We start from the raw sequence: 18,735 nt of genomic DNA on the forward strand, positions 1-18,735 counted from the left end.
CCATCAGTGGTCACCTGAAAATATGGGGCATTACTTCTGTTCTGGGGCTGGAATAGTTGGATTGGTTATAGTAGATTTGAGTTACTCTGAAGTGTGTCAATTCAGCTGAACATCCAGTGCCAGGTGTTTTGGAGAAGTTGCCTGGATCATACTAGCAAGCTGTGGGGTTGGAAAAAAGCTGTTTACCTAGAAGAGAGTAGTAACACACAGCTGTGCCTCTTTACCCATCTGAACTTAGGATAAGTTTCTTGGAGCAAGTCACTGCCCCAACAGTCCAAGATCTGCTCCCAAACCAGCTCACACAAAACACCTGCAGCCAGCAACCATGTGGACACATTGCCAGAGCCCTAAAGCAGGGCTTGAATGGGGAGGGCAGCCTCTGCAGAACAGCAAATGAATAACAAGAATATATAAAACATGTAATGACCATCAGAAAAAAACCCAACATCACTGCTTCCCAAAAAAAAGACAGCCAGCCTGAGGGGATTAGAAGGCTGGACCATAAAGTTGGTGCCAAATGAGCCCAGATGCCCCAACCCCAACCCTACAACCCTCTCCAGTAAGACTTTTCTGAGCTCAGCTCCCCCCCTCCCTCTGCCCCCTGCCTTTAAGACAGTGTGCAGCACAACAGCTGGGAAACCCAATCTGGTCCAAATTTTGTTACAACCCTGCTGGTTTTTATCCTTGTTTACCAGCATTAATTTTAATGGCTTTCCCTACATTAACTTTGTCCTGAACCAGTTGGAGGAAAATTCCTACTCACTTGCCTTCTGGAGAACAGACTGGGTAATTTTCCCTTGTCGTTTAAGAGCCCGCCTGGGCTGCTCAGGAATGACAGACACACTGTGCACGTCCTGGAGGGCAATAAAGTCCCCAAGGCTGGAGGAGGAGGGTTTACATCTCTCTGAATATACACTGCCCATTCTTTGTTCAGTTTGGGTCTTGGCTTGTGCTGGCCCAGCAAGTGGAAATTTCTTGCTCCTGTTCAGTGTGGAAAGGAACTTTCTGAGCCTGATGGAAATTTGTTTCCTCCTCCTTTTCAACATGGGAGGGAACTAAGAGCCTGCACCAAGGGTAAATAATGCTTCCAGACAAAGGGACAACCTCACCAAGTCTGGGCAGCTTTGGGCTGGGTTTGCCAGAAGCCAATTGAGTCTCATTTTCCCCTGGAATCATTAAAAATGCCTGTACAACAGGTCTGGGAAAAGATAATGGTACTAGAACATGCATGGAGAATGTTTCAGGGAAGTGGAGAGCAGGAAGATGCCTCTGCTCTGCAATGCCCAACTCTGCCCATGCTGGCAGAGCTGGGTATCATCCAACAGGAAGTTCTGTGTTTATCTTGTGTCACACATACCCTTGTTTACAGCAGGGAGCAGAAATGAGAATGAGGCAATGCCTGACCTCTCTCTCTCTCTTTTCTGCTCTCTCTCATCTTTGTTCCCTCCAGCCACTATCCTGGTTTCCTGTAGGAGACATCACAGCTCCATCCAGGCTGTCTCTGCCAGAGAGAAAAAGATAGTCCTTCCCTTTGCTCACCAGATGCTGAGTGTGGTCCCACTACTCTCTCCAGCACAGAGAGGTGTGGTGGCTCAGACTATGGGGAGGAAAAGAAACACTCAGGTCTTTCTGTACCTTTCTCTCCCCATTAAAAATCAGGGTAACAGCTCTTTCCATCCAAGAAATGCAAGGGTCTGGTTCAGGCATGTTTCCAAAGTCTTCTGTCTCTGCCAGCATAGAAAAGGAATATGGTTAGAGCAAGTGAAGTTATTTGTTGTATCACATGGTGCCCATACTTTAAAAGTACAGATGTTCCCTCCATGCTCCAAGGGGTGATTTGGAAGACAGAGGACTCAAAAACTCCTACTCTATCCAACCACAAGCACCTGGGCTGCTGTAGAGGGAGGGTTGCCATGGAAAGATGAGGAAGGCAGCAGTGAGGTGGCTGGAGTATTCCCACCAATTACCATGAAGAATTTTGACTGCTCTGCTGTGTTTCCTGCAACAGCCTAGCAACCACCTCTGAAATGTTTCTTACATGTCTGAGAAGCATTAAGCAGGGTCACACAGTGAGAAAGTTGCTCAAGCAGAGAGTGCTAGGTCTCCAGACAAAGCCCTCTGGGCATGGACACCTCCTTTCCTGCTCCAGGAAGCTCCTGCATGAGGTACAGGCAGTTGGATCACACAGACATCAGAGCAGGATGAGGGAGGGGAGACATGCAGGCAACAGAGCCAGAGCAGCAAGAAGACCTGAAGGAGAAACCAGAAGAAACCCTGTTCATGGAGCAGAACAGGGCAGCTTGTCATTGCTCAGTTCAGAGGTCCTGGGTGGAGAATCCATGTCAATGGAAATCTCTTCTACATACAAGTGAACTTGTCCATATGTTCAATTCAGAACCTATGGTGCAGTGCTTCCACCAGGACTCCTACTAGTCTGCCCTAATAAGACAGAAGAAACAAGAACTGCAAGATACCTCGCACTGAAAGGTTGAAACACCAAGAGGCCACAGCATCCTACCCTCCTCCAGTCCCTGAAGGAATGAAAAGGCAGATATTCCACATGTGCCAATCTGGCCTCTTCCACAAAAAGGGCACTTCAAACTGACAAAGAACAGCTTCTGCCCATTCATTAAGTCCTTGGCATTCACCAGTTTCTCTCCAACCAAGCCATAAAACCCAAAGCTGCATGCAAGGAGCATCCTAAAATATCCTTGTAAATCTCAGCCACCACACTTATTAATTACAACCCAGTGATAGTTCAGGCCATTAGTTCTGGTTGGTAACTTCATTTATTCCCACGTTAATGCTCAGTGTCAGTGGTTATCTCATTACCACTCTATTCCTTACCTACTTAATCCATCATTGCAGCCCAGGCCAGGCAAGAGGAGCGGAGTTTGTCCTGCATCTGTTGGGAGAAGATGCATCAAGTGCAGAGCACCCAAGAGTCACAAACAAAGCACTCCTCATCTGCAGCTGAGGTTAGAACTATTAAGAGGAGGAAATGACACAGATGAGTGTTGTCAGGAGCACAAGCACATTCCAACATTGAAAAATTGTGGATATTGAGGATTGAGCTATCTACTAAATCAGAGCCAAAAGCTTTGGAAAGAATGGAAGCAATATTAGCAGTCATGTAGAAAAATGACATCAGCTCTGCTCTCCTCCTCCTCGGACTCTCATTCCTCCAAACCCCATGTCAGATTCAAACAGTTCCTGCCTGTTAAGCAGTTTGAAATGGCAAGTCAAAGTATGAGCTCTGGGAGCTGCTACTTGCTGAATGCTCCAGAAAACACACAGGCATCATTGCAGAGACCATGAGCCCTGAGTGCCAGTGAAAATACACCTTAAATGTGTACAGATACAATAGTTCTTGGCATTCCCCCATGTACCCAGCTAGAGTTCCTCTTGTGTGGTGAGCAGGCACTTCCAAAAATGTGCTTTATTGCATCTGCTACACCCCTGCCTGTCCAGGACTAACTCCACCTGCTGATCCAGTCCCATGGATCTGACAAGGGTGTTTCAGCCTAGCAAGACCATCAGCCTTTTCCTGTCGCATTCCCTCCTTCTTCCCCCAAACAGTCTTGCTGGCGACAGCATTTCAATCTTCCTCTGCTCAACCCAGAAAAAGAGAAGCTGTTTTTTTTATGTTTACAGGCTGTGAAACCAAGATGTGAGCTGGGGAAAGGGTTGAGAGGGACATTTCCCTTGCAGCAACACAGCTTCCCTTCAGAGCAAGCAAAGCACTTCTGCTCCACCCTAATATGGTGCCCGTACAATAATAGGGCAGTGACTGGTTTTCACTGCTCCCAAATGACATGACATAGGACTGGAGTCCTCTACAGCAGGAGAAGTTGATGCCACAAAAGCAAGGTAGAAAAAGAAGACACAGCTCCAAGATAATGTCAGTAGTAAAATATCAATGATTTCCTCTGTGATCAGTAACCCCCCCAGCTAATGTGCCCATGCTGGCAAAAGCAGGCTCTAAATGCTGCTGTGCCAGAACAACTGACAGGGCAAGTCTGCAAGATGCCACAATCAGATGTAATTAAAACACCTTTGCTGCCCTGCTTTCCATTCTCTCAGCAACAAAATCCATTACAGAATGCAGTTAGAAAATGATTTAAAATGTCCCTGAAGCCAAGTTGTTGACACCAGTGTAGACAGATGGATTTTGATACACCCTTGATTAAACAGCTTTCTGCAAAAGGCAAAGAGGGCAGGAAGGGAGCTGGGTGCTGAGCTGGAGGACCATTTTAGAAACAGGGGCTGTTCTCCAGGGAAAATAAGTGCTGCTGGAGGAAAAAGATGCCCCATCAACCAGCCAGAGGCTAAAACAACCTCACTTCCATGGGAATCAGGCTACAACCCTCTGCTCCTGTACCAGACTCCTGTCCCTGTGCTTCCTGCTCAAAGTCAGGCTGGCAACACCACACACATCACTTCTTCTAGTCTCTGATGAAAGGATGCAGGGAAAACAAAGAGAAAGCCTCACACAGTGCTCAGCCCCTAGCAGGGCCAGCAATACTTCCATTTCCCATGGAGTTACATATCCCAGTGGGATTCCCCAGGATGCAGTAGGGCACTGTCTCCAAGAACGGTTTTCCCCACAGGCATTCGTGACATCTCTCTTGCTCATTCTCTCACACACAGATGCTCTTGCACTGATAAGGATTGAACTCCTTTGGCAGAGAGGAGCAAAGATAAAATCTTCTCCCTGGCCCCCTATTTATATCAAGCTGGTTAGGAACTTGTTATCTTTAAGGTCTCTGGCATATAGAGCTGCAATCAGCCATCAGGGTGGAAAGTTATTAGGGGTGGGCAAAAAAGGAGCCAAAACCACATTAACCCTCTTTTCTCAGGGAGAAAAGGCAAGAAGGAAAGGTTTTATAACTGAGCTTGGGCAGCTGCCCTGTGCAGCTCTTGGAGACAAGAAATCCAGGTAGGACAGAGGGTTAAGCACAGCTCAGAGAACAACCTGAAGAGCCAGAGCTCAGGTGAAACACCTCTTGAGCGAGCACAGAGGCTCTGCAGGCCAGGATGCTGCAGGCACAGGTGTGGGTTGTGGAGCTGCACAAACTCCTGCCCACTGCTTATCAACCCCGTGTCATTCTGGCCCACTTGGTGGCCCAGTGCTCTGAAGCTGCTGTGACCTGGCAGCAAAGGTTTGCAAGGCATGTCCCATGAAAAAAGGGGCTTTGCATACAAAGATGTTCGACCAAAGACTCCAGATCAGGAAGGAATTATAAATCAGAAAGTGTAAGATACTCAGTATCACTAGCTCCTGCAGTGATAAAGCCCCTGTTCATGCACAACATTAATATCTCATTACTAATACACATCAGATGGTTCAAATTTCCCCTGCTCCCTCTCATGGCCTGAAAAAACTGAAGCAAGCAGCGAGAACCTTCTTATTAAATAATAAACATCTACCTTATTATTTCTTTGGAACTTGCCTGTGAGCGCCCTGTGCAAACCTGACACTTGGGAACACTCAGCTGCCTCATTTATGGGCAGTTTGGGACTGAGGTGGCTTTTGGTCCCAGCCCTGCTCAATGCAGTGCTGGTTCATAAGACCCTCAGACCTGCAAACAGCTGAGGGGCTGCAAGGCTCCCTTCTGAGTCATCAGAAATTCAGCCTCAAGTTAACCAAGGCACAGCCCAGGCACCACTGCTGCTCCACCTTCCCTGCAGCCACTTGGTCTGGGTAAGGATAATCCTGTTTCCAGTAAGAAAGCAAGTGTTTGAAAAACATGTTCACCAGTGCATTTCAAGTATCAACGTTTTTAAACACTGTTCCACACCCCACGAGGATACAATCATACCTCAGACAGGGCTGCCTCTTCACAGACCATCACAGCCACTTGCAGACCCAGTTTTTGCACCTGAGAAAGGTTGGAGGGGAAGAACCTTTATCCTAAGGATGCCTTAAGCAAAGTCTCACATCTTTTAAAGCACGGTAAGAAGGTCACCTTTATTGCTTAGCAACTTTTCTCTCCCAAAAGTCATGGCGCAAAACTTCCCATGGCTGTGTGGGCACCTGCACACAGAGCTGAAGGAGGGGGCTGCTCCTTGACTTGGTCTCTGACAGGAGCTGACAGCTGAGCATTTTATTCCCCCCTGCAAACAAAACACATCAGTTGAGCATGGCCAGGGAAGTAGCAGGACCAGAGCAAATTCCCAGAAAAAGCCTTGGCTGTGTTCCTCCTGCTCCGTGGCTGCGAGTGAGATGGAGTAATGGAGCACGACACATGGAGCAACAGAAGCTGAAGGAGGCACGTGTTACTGCAAGGAAAATGAACAATATTAGAGGGGAGGGGGGAGGGGAAGGCACTTGCTCACAAATATTTATTAGAACACCATCTTATCCTCATCCGACCCTCATTCCCATTACAGAAAACGGGACAGACAGGCAGCACTGCTGGGGCATTCAGGCAATGTCACTGACCATCCATGTACATAATTGCCCAGGAGGTCTCACAGCCACCCCTGACTTCCCTCCAGCAGTCTGAGATGTGTCACTTCACGTCACCTCCCACCCCCACCCCATGGCAGGGAGGTTGGGACCAGATGATCTTTAAGGTCCCTTCCAACCCAAACCATTTGAGGATTCTGTGACTATTTTAAGGCCACCCAGCCCCACTCTCCAGGCTCTCAGAATCCTCTGACACAGTCAAAGCCTCTTCCAGTCTCAGACCAGCCAGCTCTCCATGCCTCCTGCTCACAAAGTGACAGTCCTGTCAAAAGGACACTCAGGTCCTGCAGCCCCTCACATGTCTTCTACAGAGATCACCAAGGGATGTGCTTCCTTCCCATTCCAGCAAGCCAGCATGCTCCATAAAGAGGAGGGAAAAATCTGCTGACCTCAGGGGGATTTGGGGGCTTCAAAACCCAACAAGTTTAGGACCCAAGTGTGCCTGCCCTGCTAATAGGTACAGCATTTCACAGGAGCACAGGGAATCATGGTTTGGGTTGGAAGGGACCTTAGAGATCATCCAGTTTCAAGCCTATGCCATGGGCAGGGACACTTCCCATGACACCAGGGTTTAGAGACCATAAGCACAAGAAATCTTGGGAAATCTAGACACGTGCCAAATGGTTGGACAGACTCCTTAAACAGCTCAGCAAGCAATGAGCTTGGTGCAGTGTCCCCATCAGTCACTGGCTATCAAGCCTAATCCCATGGCATAATAACATTCCTTGAATATGCTTTACATTTAAAAAGTAATGAGGAACCAGGGTGAAAAAAATTCTGTGATGGAAGGGAAGAGTTGAAATTCAACCCCTGTAAGAAGCCCTAAAGACAAAAGCACATTTCACATTCTGTAATCTGTAAGAGAGTTGATTTTCTGTTCCTCAGCTTCAATCACCTCTTTGCTAGTGAGATTTGGCACTAGCCCAGGTCTCCTGAGGAAGCAGAGGCAAGGATTTTCCGAAGGATTTGTCACCCACATCTTCTCCCTCAACGCTTCCTTGGGGGTTTTAAATGAGCAAGGCCCTCCTTTGAAAAGAAATCTGTCTTTAAAAGATGAGGCCATGCCCATGAGAAACCCCAGGGCAATATTTCTACCTCAACCCCAGCTGCAGGCCCCATGCCTGCCTGCAAGCCCTGCTGCCCCCTCCACCTGCTTAAGGAGGATGTTTTCATTATTGTTCAATTTGCAGTGAGTTTAGCTTAACGTCCTTCATTGGATTATTTTTATATTTGATGTCCTCTCCTCTCCTCCTCTTCTTTTTATAGACTGGTAATCCAAGTCCCTTGGCAAGGCTGAGTAATCTTGATCAGATTTTAATCAAAGTAAGCCAGATCCTCAGCTGCCAGTATTGATGCATCTGCCTTTAAATATTTGAACGATGCTGATTTACGCCATTGAGGCGCAGGCCCCATCCATTCAGGAAATTTAAATTCCTTCCTAGGCATCAAGCTAAAACAACAAGACAGAACAAGCAACCTGCTGCGAAGGGGTTTTAGTTTATAAAACCAATACCCAGGATTTCAGAACTAAATGAAAATCTGAGATAATCCCTCCCCAAATCCAGCCTGGGAAAAGCACTCCGGACAGATAAGTATCAAGTAACTTCTTAAAACACACTTTTTCCTTTTGTAAAAGCTTTCATCAAGTCAGAGCCAAAGGGAAATTACCCACAAGGCCTCATTCCTTGACATGACCCAGGGAATTCATGTTTTCCACTCTTAGAAAAAGTGTATTTTACCCAGGCAGGCTTCTCCAGGATGGGCCTGCTTCTGCTTTGTTCAGCGATGACCCTTGCATCAATGCCAAACCCCAAGCATCCAAAATCAGCATATTAGTTGGAAAATAATGAGATTTCTGGAATACAAAACGTTGGCTCCATTTTCCTCACCTTTAAAGATGATATCTGCCAGCTTCCCTCCACAGATTAGAAAGCAAAACAAAAAGCACTTAGATGAAAAAGAGTCTCATCTAATTGTCTGGCTCCAGGAGATGAGTTTGAGGTAGAGACAGGGGCTGTCCCACAGAACTTGACAGTATTTGGACTGCAAACAGCACTCAGGTGGTGCCAGAAATAGATGATTGCCTCAAATACATTGCCAAAGGCAAGACAAGCCACTTATCCTGATTTCCTTACCCAGCTGGGGGTGAACTCCTGAGAAACAAGAGGGATTTCACAGGTTCTCTGGTCATTTCCACTGAGACAGGTGTTACACGAGCATCACCTGAGGAGTTGTAAGTCCAGACCCTCACAATACATCTGCATTTCCACCCCTGCTCCTAGAATGCTGTAAGGTCTCCAGGGTGTGTCAGATCCATGCTCTGTTTTAGCTCCTAAACAGGAACAGAACAACTCAGGGATCTAAGTCCCTCCTCCCCTCAGGAGGTTGAGGGCTCCTACTCAGCTTTTCCAGCTGTCGGTTGGACCCACTTTTCCTTCCACCTCCAGCCAGGTTGGCCTGAAAGCAACCATATCAAATCCTCTCTTTTTTTATGACTCACAACAAATGCCTCAGCTTTGCTCTCCACACCCCAAAGTGAAGTAGGAGGAACAAGACCAATGAGGAGCAGCTGAGGGAGCTGGGGTTGTTCAGCCTCCAGAAAAAGAGCCCCTGGGGAGATCTTCTCACTCTCCACAATTCCACAACAGGAGGCTGTAGCCAGGTAGGGGTCAAGCTCTGACCCCAGGGAATAAGGATGGGACAAGAGGAATCAGCCTCAAGCTGTATCAAAGGAGGTGTAGATTGGATAGTAGGAGAAATTGCTTCACAGAAAGGGTGTTCAAGCACTGGAACAGGCAAACCAGGAAAGTGGTGGAATCACCATCCCTAGAAGTGTTCAAAAAAAAACAGTGGATGTAATGTAACACCTGCGGACATAATTTAGTCTGCAAGACACTTGGGGGCTTTGTTCTGCTGGGTTAATGGTTGGACTTGATGATCTAAGAGGTCTTTTCCAACATAACAAGTTCTATTTGTTTATAATCACCCTCATGCAAGAGCCCAGCTCCTGAACTGCACTTGGATCTGTACCATGTCCTCCATGGTATGAGTCCAGAAAGTCCAAAAAAACCCAGTGACCATTCAACTGAGCAAATGCTACAGGATTAGGTGCTGCCCTGGGAGAGACAAAGCCCTGGGACAGTGCCTTTAAGATGTTATTACTCATTAAGGGGACAAAAAATGAGCTAGGCCTTAAAAAAAGTGAAGTCTGCTGATCTTTCTAAGGGGAAATTGACACTGTTTTACATCACAATGACACAGACTCTGAGCTTCAGAAGGCTGAAAATTACTCTTTTATTTTTGGGATATGTTCCCCTTATATACTATTTTACACAGACCAATTCAATTGGTGATACAAGGCAAACCTCTTCACTCACATTGGTCAGTCCAGAGGGACATCAAGAAGCCCATCCTAGGAAAAGGAAGGAATAACATCGTACAGTTACAAAAACACGTCTTCTGTTTATGGAAAATTCCCTGGAAAAGGAATTTCAGAAAACCAAAACATCTCAGGCATGGAATCAGGGCTACAGGAAATCACAAAAAAGCAGAACTAGGGATGAGGAAAAAACAAGGACTTTGTTTCTTTCCCCATGGCTCCTCCACAGTTCTGTGAGAAGAGCGCTCCAATGGACACAACCCCACCAGTTTAACCATTAACAGGCACATTAAACCAGCCTGTGAATAACTAGTCCCATGAATAAAGGTACATGCAGGAACATCTGCAGGGGGGTTAACGAGCTCCAGCTCCTGCAAGCAGCAGGCATCCTTTGTCCTTTCACATTAGCTCACCCGAGCATCCCCAATCCGAGACACAGGTTCCTACGGCAGATGGCCTTATTAGTGTCCCTGTGTGGTGACAAGGAGACCACCACAGGTGGCCCAGACAGCAACCAAAGCACTTCACCCCACTTGCCCCAAAAGAGGTTCAAGATCATGCCAAGGGCAACCAGGATCAGAGCCCAGGAAAGATGTCATGTGCAAGGAGTCCAGGTTCCCCTCCCGTGCCTTCCACGCTGCTAAAGACTCAGCTGGAACACGTTGTCCAGTTTGGGATGCTGATCTTCCAGACGGTGTGAACAATTGGAGACAGTCCAACAGAGACAGACAACAGTGACTAGAAATCTATAGGAGACAGTTGGCAAGGAGGGGTGGAAAGCATTTGTGATGCTCAGTCTAGAGAGGATGGAGACATGGTTGCAATCTTCAGACAAACAAAAAGAGAAAGGGGGAAAACAATAAAAACCATCCACCTTTCCTCACCTATGGAAAGGACAACAAGTCCTCAGCTAAATTTAAAGCAAGGAAACCTTTCAGTCAAATATTAAGGAAAATTTTCCAAGTGCACCGACAGCAAAAGCACTAGACAGTTGTCAGGACTCCATTGCTTTCCTCCAACATCCACTGTTAAATTAAACCCTTTGGGCTACACTGCAGAAGACCCCATAACTCAGCCACGAGGCAGTCGAGAGAGTTACGAGCTCATTCTGCACTGTGACATGGGGAATGGATAGTCCAACGCCAGTGAAAAAGAAATTAATTTCCGGCCCATCATAAAAAACACCAAAAAAAAAACCAACCCAAAAAGCCACACAGCAGATGCAGCTTAGAGGGACCTTTAAAAACCCTTCCAGGGTGAAAAGGCCAGTGAGGGAGGGAGCGGGTGCAGCAGCTTCCAGGGCTGGCAGGAGCTGGAGAATGGAGAGGAAAAATCCACAGCAAAGCTGGGCCTGTTAAGCCTGGTGGGAAACAGAAGAGCAGAGTAACAAAGCCTACCTGCTCTGTGCCAGGTGACACACCCACCACACACTGCCCCACTGGCAAGAGGGGCCTTGGGCCCTCACAGGACCTTCCAGAGCTTGGGATGCTCTCTCCTCCAGCACACAGAAGCCTCACTCTGAGCTGGTGGCTCTGTCCTTAATGTGTCTCCAGGTCAGGTCATTTCCTGGAGCTCAGGACTGAGCCCTCTGGCTGGCTTTAGCAATTGGTGGGTGCCAAGGTAAGGCAGGAGCGCATGGTTGGGTGTTCTCAGCAGCCAGAGGAGGAAGAGTTTTGGGATGTCCTTGTTTTTGTCCGTGTCCAACTAAATAAAACAATACATACATCTATGCATATCTCAAGTACAGAAGCTTTTTGAGCCTGATGCCAAGCTGAGCACCCTCAAACTCTTCTGAACTTTACTTGGAGCATTGGAAGAAGTCCAAGATTTGTACCACCCTCTTTGGATTTGGGTCCTAGCTACCTGATGACCTCTTGTGTGAGTCAAAAATACAGTCGTTTTTCTGTCTGCCTCATCATGGGTCTGCCTTATTCCCAAGCAGACACACTGGCTGGAGCCAATTCCTGCATCATATCTTCAAATCCATCCAAGCTAAAACTTCTTGTGCTCTGTGGCCCAAATCTCCCTGAAAATCAGCTTTCTGTGTATTTTTGGTTGAATCTGGAATCCAGTCAGCTGAAAGATGCTTGGAGAAATCAAAACCTGGTTAATTGCTTTAGTACTCATCAGAAAACAGCATGATGCAGATCCATGATAAAGCATGGATCCCATGGCTCTCCATCCCCTAGTGATGCAGATACATTTTGCAGGAGGTTTCACTCCAGATCGAGCCATTCCAGAATGACAGACCTGAATTTCAAACCCATAAAAATTCCTCCAGAGTTTCTCCTCCCACAATGACTTGTGCTTGTGTGAGGCTTGGCTCAGACCATCCCACTCACTGTATTTGTAAGACTAAATGCAGTCAAACTCAGCTCACATGAGAAGAAACTTCTGGACCTGTTCCACCACTCCTTTTCTTGTGCAGAGCACAGAAGACACCCGGAGACATGTTTGCAGTGAACTATTATCCTCTGCACTCTGCATCCTGCTTTGTTTATAGAGACTTAGGGGAGATTTGTGGGCCTGGTGATGAATTATAGGGAGGAAGACAAACATATTTTACTGTTCTGGGCAAGGAATGCTGGAATCCTGTGGACATCTGGAGGAATTATTTGCAGAAAATTAACACTGTTTGTCATTTGCATGATGAACTTCTGGATCTCAAATGAATGATGGGAAGGAACTGGTGGGAGATGCTCATTATCCCTGATGGAGTGAAGCCCCTTGACACGATGCTAAGGTCACCATGATCTATGGACCTGCTGACTGACAACTCTGAGGGCCCTGGAACTGAGCACACAATATAACTGGGGGCGTAAGCGATCTGCCACATTAAACAACGAGGCGTTAATAATTGTTGCTTTGCCTCTGATTGCCCGGGTTTGGGATGTGCTCGTTCTGGCTGTCTCACAGGGCACACACCTTAACTCTTTACTGACTAATTCCAGAGGACAGGGAAAGCTAACACACCTGCAGGTATCCAGGCAGACTCACAGAAAAAAACAAAAAAAAAAAAAAAAAAAACCAAAAAAAAAAAAAAAAAAAAAAAAAAAAAAAAAAAAAAAAAACCACCCCACCAAAAAACCACCTTAAAAACTTCCAGGCTTTCTTGTTTCTCTCTTGATGTGCCTTTGGGGATCGTGCTCTCAGCAGCTTCCTGACAGATTCCCTACCTCTGCCTCAGTAGCAGTTACAAATCCCAGGTGGGGGCAGATGATGTGCCATCACCAAATTCACAGCACACTCAAAGTCACAATGGCATAGAAGTTCTCAAAGTTTTCTCAATACACCAGTGCAGCACACCTCATCCTTCAGAATGTTAATGTTTGCTGCTTGGGAGCTACCTTCATTTTCCCTGCAGCTCTAACATGCCAGGAGGAGCTCTTGGAGAGCTGGGAGCACTGCTTGCTAGCAGAGTGGCAGGGACCCAGAAGAACCGAGCCAGAGAAATGTCATCTCACCTAGGACATGGCTCTTGGTCTCTCAGCAACCCAGCTTCTGCCTTTGAAAACATCAAATATTCTATGATCTGTTTCCGGAGGTGTTGCTTGTTAGACTTCTGAGTGTTTCCCAAAGTAGGGAGTGAGTTCCCCCTCTGCTTCCCAAGGAAAGAGGCAGAGTTGGGGTGCAGAAGAGATGGGAGGTCTCTCCAGGGGAGCAGAGTGAATGCATCAGGTGTGACAGCCTTATTAAAGGAGAGGCAAGGAAAGCAGAGGGCACCTGGGCTCAGATTAAATTCACTGTCTCAAGTGCTTTTGTAAGCTCCTCTAAATTAATTTCCCAGTGCTTTCACCCCTGTTTCTAAGCAGAGAGAGCAGCATGTCCCTTCCTCACAGGGTGCTGGGAAGATGAATTCACAAACATTTTTGAGGTAAGAAAGCAGAAGAATGTCTAATTGATGGAAGACATAATGAAAACCCCAAATGTTTTGGGCACCAGGATCACCCCACAACTGCCACACGATGAGGAAAGCAAGAGAAGTCCTCTGCTGCTGACTGCAGCCACCCTGGGAGAAAAAAGGGGCCGTGATGTGAGGAGGGACAGCTACACTGACAGTATTCTCTGTGCAAAGGTGCTGCCAAAATATGCTGACACCCTTTCTTTTATCAAACAAAGCTCCGCCCTGATTAACAAGGGCAGAGAAATCCAGCCCCGTCCTTTGTTCTTTCTGGAACACCTCGAGGCCACGATGTGATGAGCAAGGGCATGGAGCAATGCAGTTTGACTTCACCTGAGAGACAGGGAATGAGGGATTTAGGGCAGGTATGGGAGAGCCAGCCCAGTGCCCACCAGTGCTCTGCGAACAACTGCAGCTCAGGAAATGGCTCTGCTCCAAGCTCTGTCCCTCCTTACTGGGACTGGAGCTGAGACAGGGAAGAAAAATGAGCATCTGAAAGTCCATATGAATAAGCTAATGCCGCAGGGCTGTCAGTCATGTGCTAATACCCTTAGCTAAAGAAACATATTGATCCTGATTGCCTGGAATTGCACTTGAAAAGGGCTGGGTGACATTTCCAAGGAGACACGAGCTACTTTCAAGTCAATTAGCGGCATTGGAGGATTCATGCTGAGGGGACGCACTCACCTCCGAGGAATGCCAGGAGAGAATGAGAATTGAATTAAGCCTTTTCATACACCGAGAAACAAATCCTTTAATGGCCTGTAACAGCTGACAGGACACCCAGGGTCGCCAAAAGCATGCTGGCAGCAGCTAGGTGAAGAAGTTTCCCCGTGATGAAGCTGAGGACTGCAGAGCAGCTGAATCATTGCGACAGGCCCAGGAGGGCACGCAGAGCTCCACAGGGTAATCCTCTGAACAAGGGAACAGAGGGAAGCAAAGTTTAAGTTCCATGTCAAGAATGCACATGAAGCTCTTCATTCCTCCCCAGGTGCCTGATCTCCCTTGGGACTCAATGGGAATGTCACAACCAGCGCATCTTATGTACCACTGAGCAGCATGGCCCTCGTGGAAAAGACACTTGTATGAGGTCTTCTGCCCACTGCCTTCCCAAAAATATTCCTTACTCCTAAGGATCTCAAATCCTCCTTTAGAGCCTAGGACCTCAGGCAGGTTTGAAACCACCACAGCAAATCCAAAGGCAGAGAAATTAGTGTAACTCTGCAATCCCTCTGTTTTTTCTATTTGTGGATGCTCTGACCCATATTTAGTTTCCATGGTTCCTTTTATGTTCCTATAAACATGAGGCTTGTACCTGAATTCAAGGCTTTCTGGACAGCTTTACAGAGATGATTTCCTGCTCTCTCACAGCAACTGCAGTCATTCTGTCTCACAAGCCAGGGAGCAGAACCCTTCGATCCCTGTGCAGGAGGGAGTGAAAGCCTTTCAATCCACCTGCAGGGTGAAAGTGACCCCACCAGCTACAGCCGTGGCCTCAGAACTGAACAGGTCTCTGGAGTATTTGAATCTTCCTGAGTATGGCACAGGAAAATGAAAACAGCCAGAGAAGCCATCTCACATGTTTTCTCTAGCCTCAGTTCTGCAACCACTCAGACACTGTGAGTTTCCCTGTGGTAGCATCTCTCAGCCATGAGCCCAAAGCCATCTTTGACATACCAGTGACATTCAGAGGCCCCAGAAATGCCACCTTGTTCTTTTGAGTGTTGCCACAGCCCAGGGAAAGCTGCCTGTTGTCCCCAGCTTCCAAAGACAATTAGTTTAGCTGAGTCTAAAAGCCCAGTCGTGTCCTCAGGCCCAGCCCCATCCCCACAGGTGCACCAGGGATGCTGCACTAAGAGCTCTAATGGGGCTCATCCCTCCAGGCTGCAGCAGCACAAGTTTAATCGTGACATTTTTACCCATTCTCACCATAATGCAGGTTTTCCTAGTCCAGTACAAACCGAGACCCTTTTGGTCCTCCCCTGGCTTTCCCCCCTCCCCTCTGCTACACTCCTGAACTGAATGATAGAGACAGACAGCTACAGTCCCACAGGAATTCAAACGGAAGTTGTTCTTCTTAACTCAGCTGAAGAGAAGAGCCTGTGTTAATACACCTGCAGGCTTCAAGCAGAATAAATGAATCCCCTAATAGCCCCTGCAGACAGGAGGAGGCTTGGGAAATGGATCCTCCCGTGGGTTTGCCATGGAGTGTCTCCTGAGTTTTTAAGCAAGCATTTTCTCATCTGAGTTTCTTATATGGCCAGTGATTTTTCCAGAGAGAAAATATCAGAATTTCTGATATCAGAATCAGAACATCTGAAGAGTCCCGCTGAGCCAGAGCCCCAGTTCTTTTGGTGACACCTCAGACCACAAACATCTATCCAAAGCACGGCCAAAAAGCTTAAGAAACCCATTTTTTCACTAGAACAACAGAATACAGGGTGTCAGGCTCATTTTGCAAGGGCTGCTAGGAGCCTGGATCTCAGTCAAAGCTACCAGGGCTGAAAATAGCCTTTTGCAGTATTTGCAGCCTGTAACATAAAGCATGGGTCATATTACTGAAAGCACCTGAGAAACACACACGGCTGAGGCTCAGCTTCAAAGTGACCCTTGCTTCAACACCCACTTCTTTTCTTCTGGGGATGGAATATGGTTAAAAGCAACACATAACTACCATTTAATGCTGAAGAAGTCGGTCAGACCACATTGATGCTTACAGGTAGAGAGCTGATGCACACAAATGACTTTCCTAAAGCTACACGGTAAATCCAAAACACAACTGAGACTTAACCTCAGGTCTTCCAAACCCCTCCTTCCCCCCCCAAACCATTGCACTTTGCTTTCTGCTTGCTAATAAAAGCCAACTGAAGGGATATGGTATGGCTGCATGGACACACACAGCAACCAGGATTCTAGTGAGGAGCACAACTGAAAGAGAGAATCCATCCCCTCTGTGAGATGGGAAGAAAGCGGAGGGGCACAGCAGGGTGCTCCTGACAAGATGGGAAGGAAAGCAAAGGGGAGATTTTTTTTGTCTTTACTGTGAAGAGATGTCTGCATTTCCCTTATTAACAGCAAGGCTCAGCCCTAGCTAGAGAACAGCAGGAGAGGCAGAAAAATGGGGTCTTTTCAAAGCACCATTTCTCTATAAATATCAAGCATGAGCTGCTGCTCGTGAAAGCAGCCCACTACATTTCTGGGGTACTCTTGCCCAGCCAAACAGGAAGCCAAACTGATTAAATGACCTTTTGTGGGTTTCAAACAAAGCAACAGTATCTCCCCAGCCACCAGCAGCCCAGAAGACCCCAGTAAGGAACTAAAATATATAAGAAAGTCAAATTGGGTGGTCCCAGCATCTGTGGGGGCAAAGGGGGTGGTTCTTACTTCCAGGTCTGAAGGATCACAATCTTATCTGTATGGAGGTGCCACCATATGTGCTGGTGTATTTGATTATGTTTTAATAAAAAGAGAAGAAGCTCCCTCTACTGCAGAGCACCACAGGCAGAAAGGGCTGACCGAAGCACCCTCAGCCCCAGTAAGGATTCTGCCACAATACTGGTAGGGTCACAGATGCTTAGGATGGGAATGGGGACAGAGATACTAGAGGAAGATGTGCTTGACAAGCAGGGTGATGAGCTGCTGGGTTAAATGGTAGGTGGAAGGGGGAATGACCAGGTGTCCAAGGAAGCTGGAGGGATGGGAAAAGGAGAAAACTTCCATCAAGCCTTAAAGCTCTTTGTTCTGGCCCTAGCTGCCATTATGAATTTCTTCTGACCTTGGCAAAGATGATGCAAAATCCAACCCAGTGTGAAGTTGGAGGAGGACTCAGGTAATTTTTTTTTTTCCCACAGCCAGCTTCAATTCTCATCAAATCCCAGTTCACCCCAGCAATCCCTATTGCAGAAGTCTCAGTGAATCAAATGACCCCAGGAGTCCACACCCCTGCACTGGGAAAGCACTTAAAATACACACACACAGCCTGAGGGGAGATCTTCCCTCTACCTTCTCATATCTAGACCTGAGGGCTCAGCTGTGTCTTCTTACATAGATATTTTTTATGGAGGCAGAGGAATTAAGCTTTATTAAAACGAGGGCTGTGATTCTCTCTGTCACATGCACCCACGACACAGGAGTTCAGCGTGACATGTACCACCAGGAGGGCTACCAGCAAAATTGCAAGAACTAGTAACCAGAAGACCAGGGTTCAGGCCAGAGGCAAAGAAAAGACACAGCGTGACGAGGGGCTGAATATCTTGTATTGCTCTCACGTGTGTCCTCAGGTCAGGTAGGGAGCACAGACAGTGAGGCAAGGCAGCAGTGAAACAATGCTGATCATGTTTCCTTTGCCCTGTGCCATTCATACTCTAAGGTTGTTACAGCTGCAGCCATGTGCTCCCCACACAGCCACAGACAGAGAGAATTTAACTCTCTCTAAAGCTAAATCTCTAATCCAAAAACACTACGGAGAAAAAAACAGGTCTGGGAAAGGAAGCCATGACCAGCTTTCACCACCCAAAAATGTCTGCACAACTGCCCGGGTGCCAGCAGGACAGAGATAACAATATTGAAGTGAATAAAATCAATTGTTCTGTAAGAGCTTTCTGGGACCATTAGTTAATTAAGTTGCCAACAGATAAAAGTCTATATAAAAAGCTCTGATCACCTTCAGCACCCAAGATTAAAGAGGGCTGGTGTCCACCCCCTGTCTACCTGCAAAATCCCAAACTGTTCATTCTCTGGCTGCTCTCTTTAACAGAGCAGCAAGAGTTAAACAACCAAGCCACACTTCTTCTGCAAAAGCAAAGGCACTGCCAAGCACGGGAACACCAGGGAGAAGGCAAGCATGTGGCTTGCAAGCTGCCCAGCTTTATTATTTCTTGAAACACAGAAATCTCTTCGTGCAAATGTTTTTCAAGAGGTTCAAGAGATGCAATAACTGTCATGAATCCCCTTCAGACACATCCACCCTCCTTTTGGGACCAT

The sequence above is a fragment of the Zosterops lateralis genome (assembly GCF_965231275.1).
Source record: "Zosterops lateralis genome assembly, chromosome: 9".
NCBI classification, from domain to species: domain Eukaryota; kingdom Metazoa; phylum Chordata; class Aves; order Passeriformes; family Zosteropidae; genus Zosterops; species Zosterops lateralis.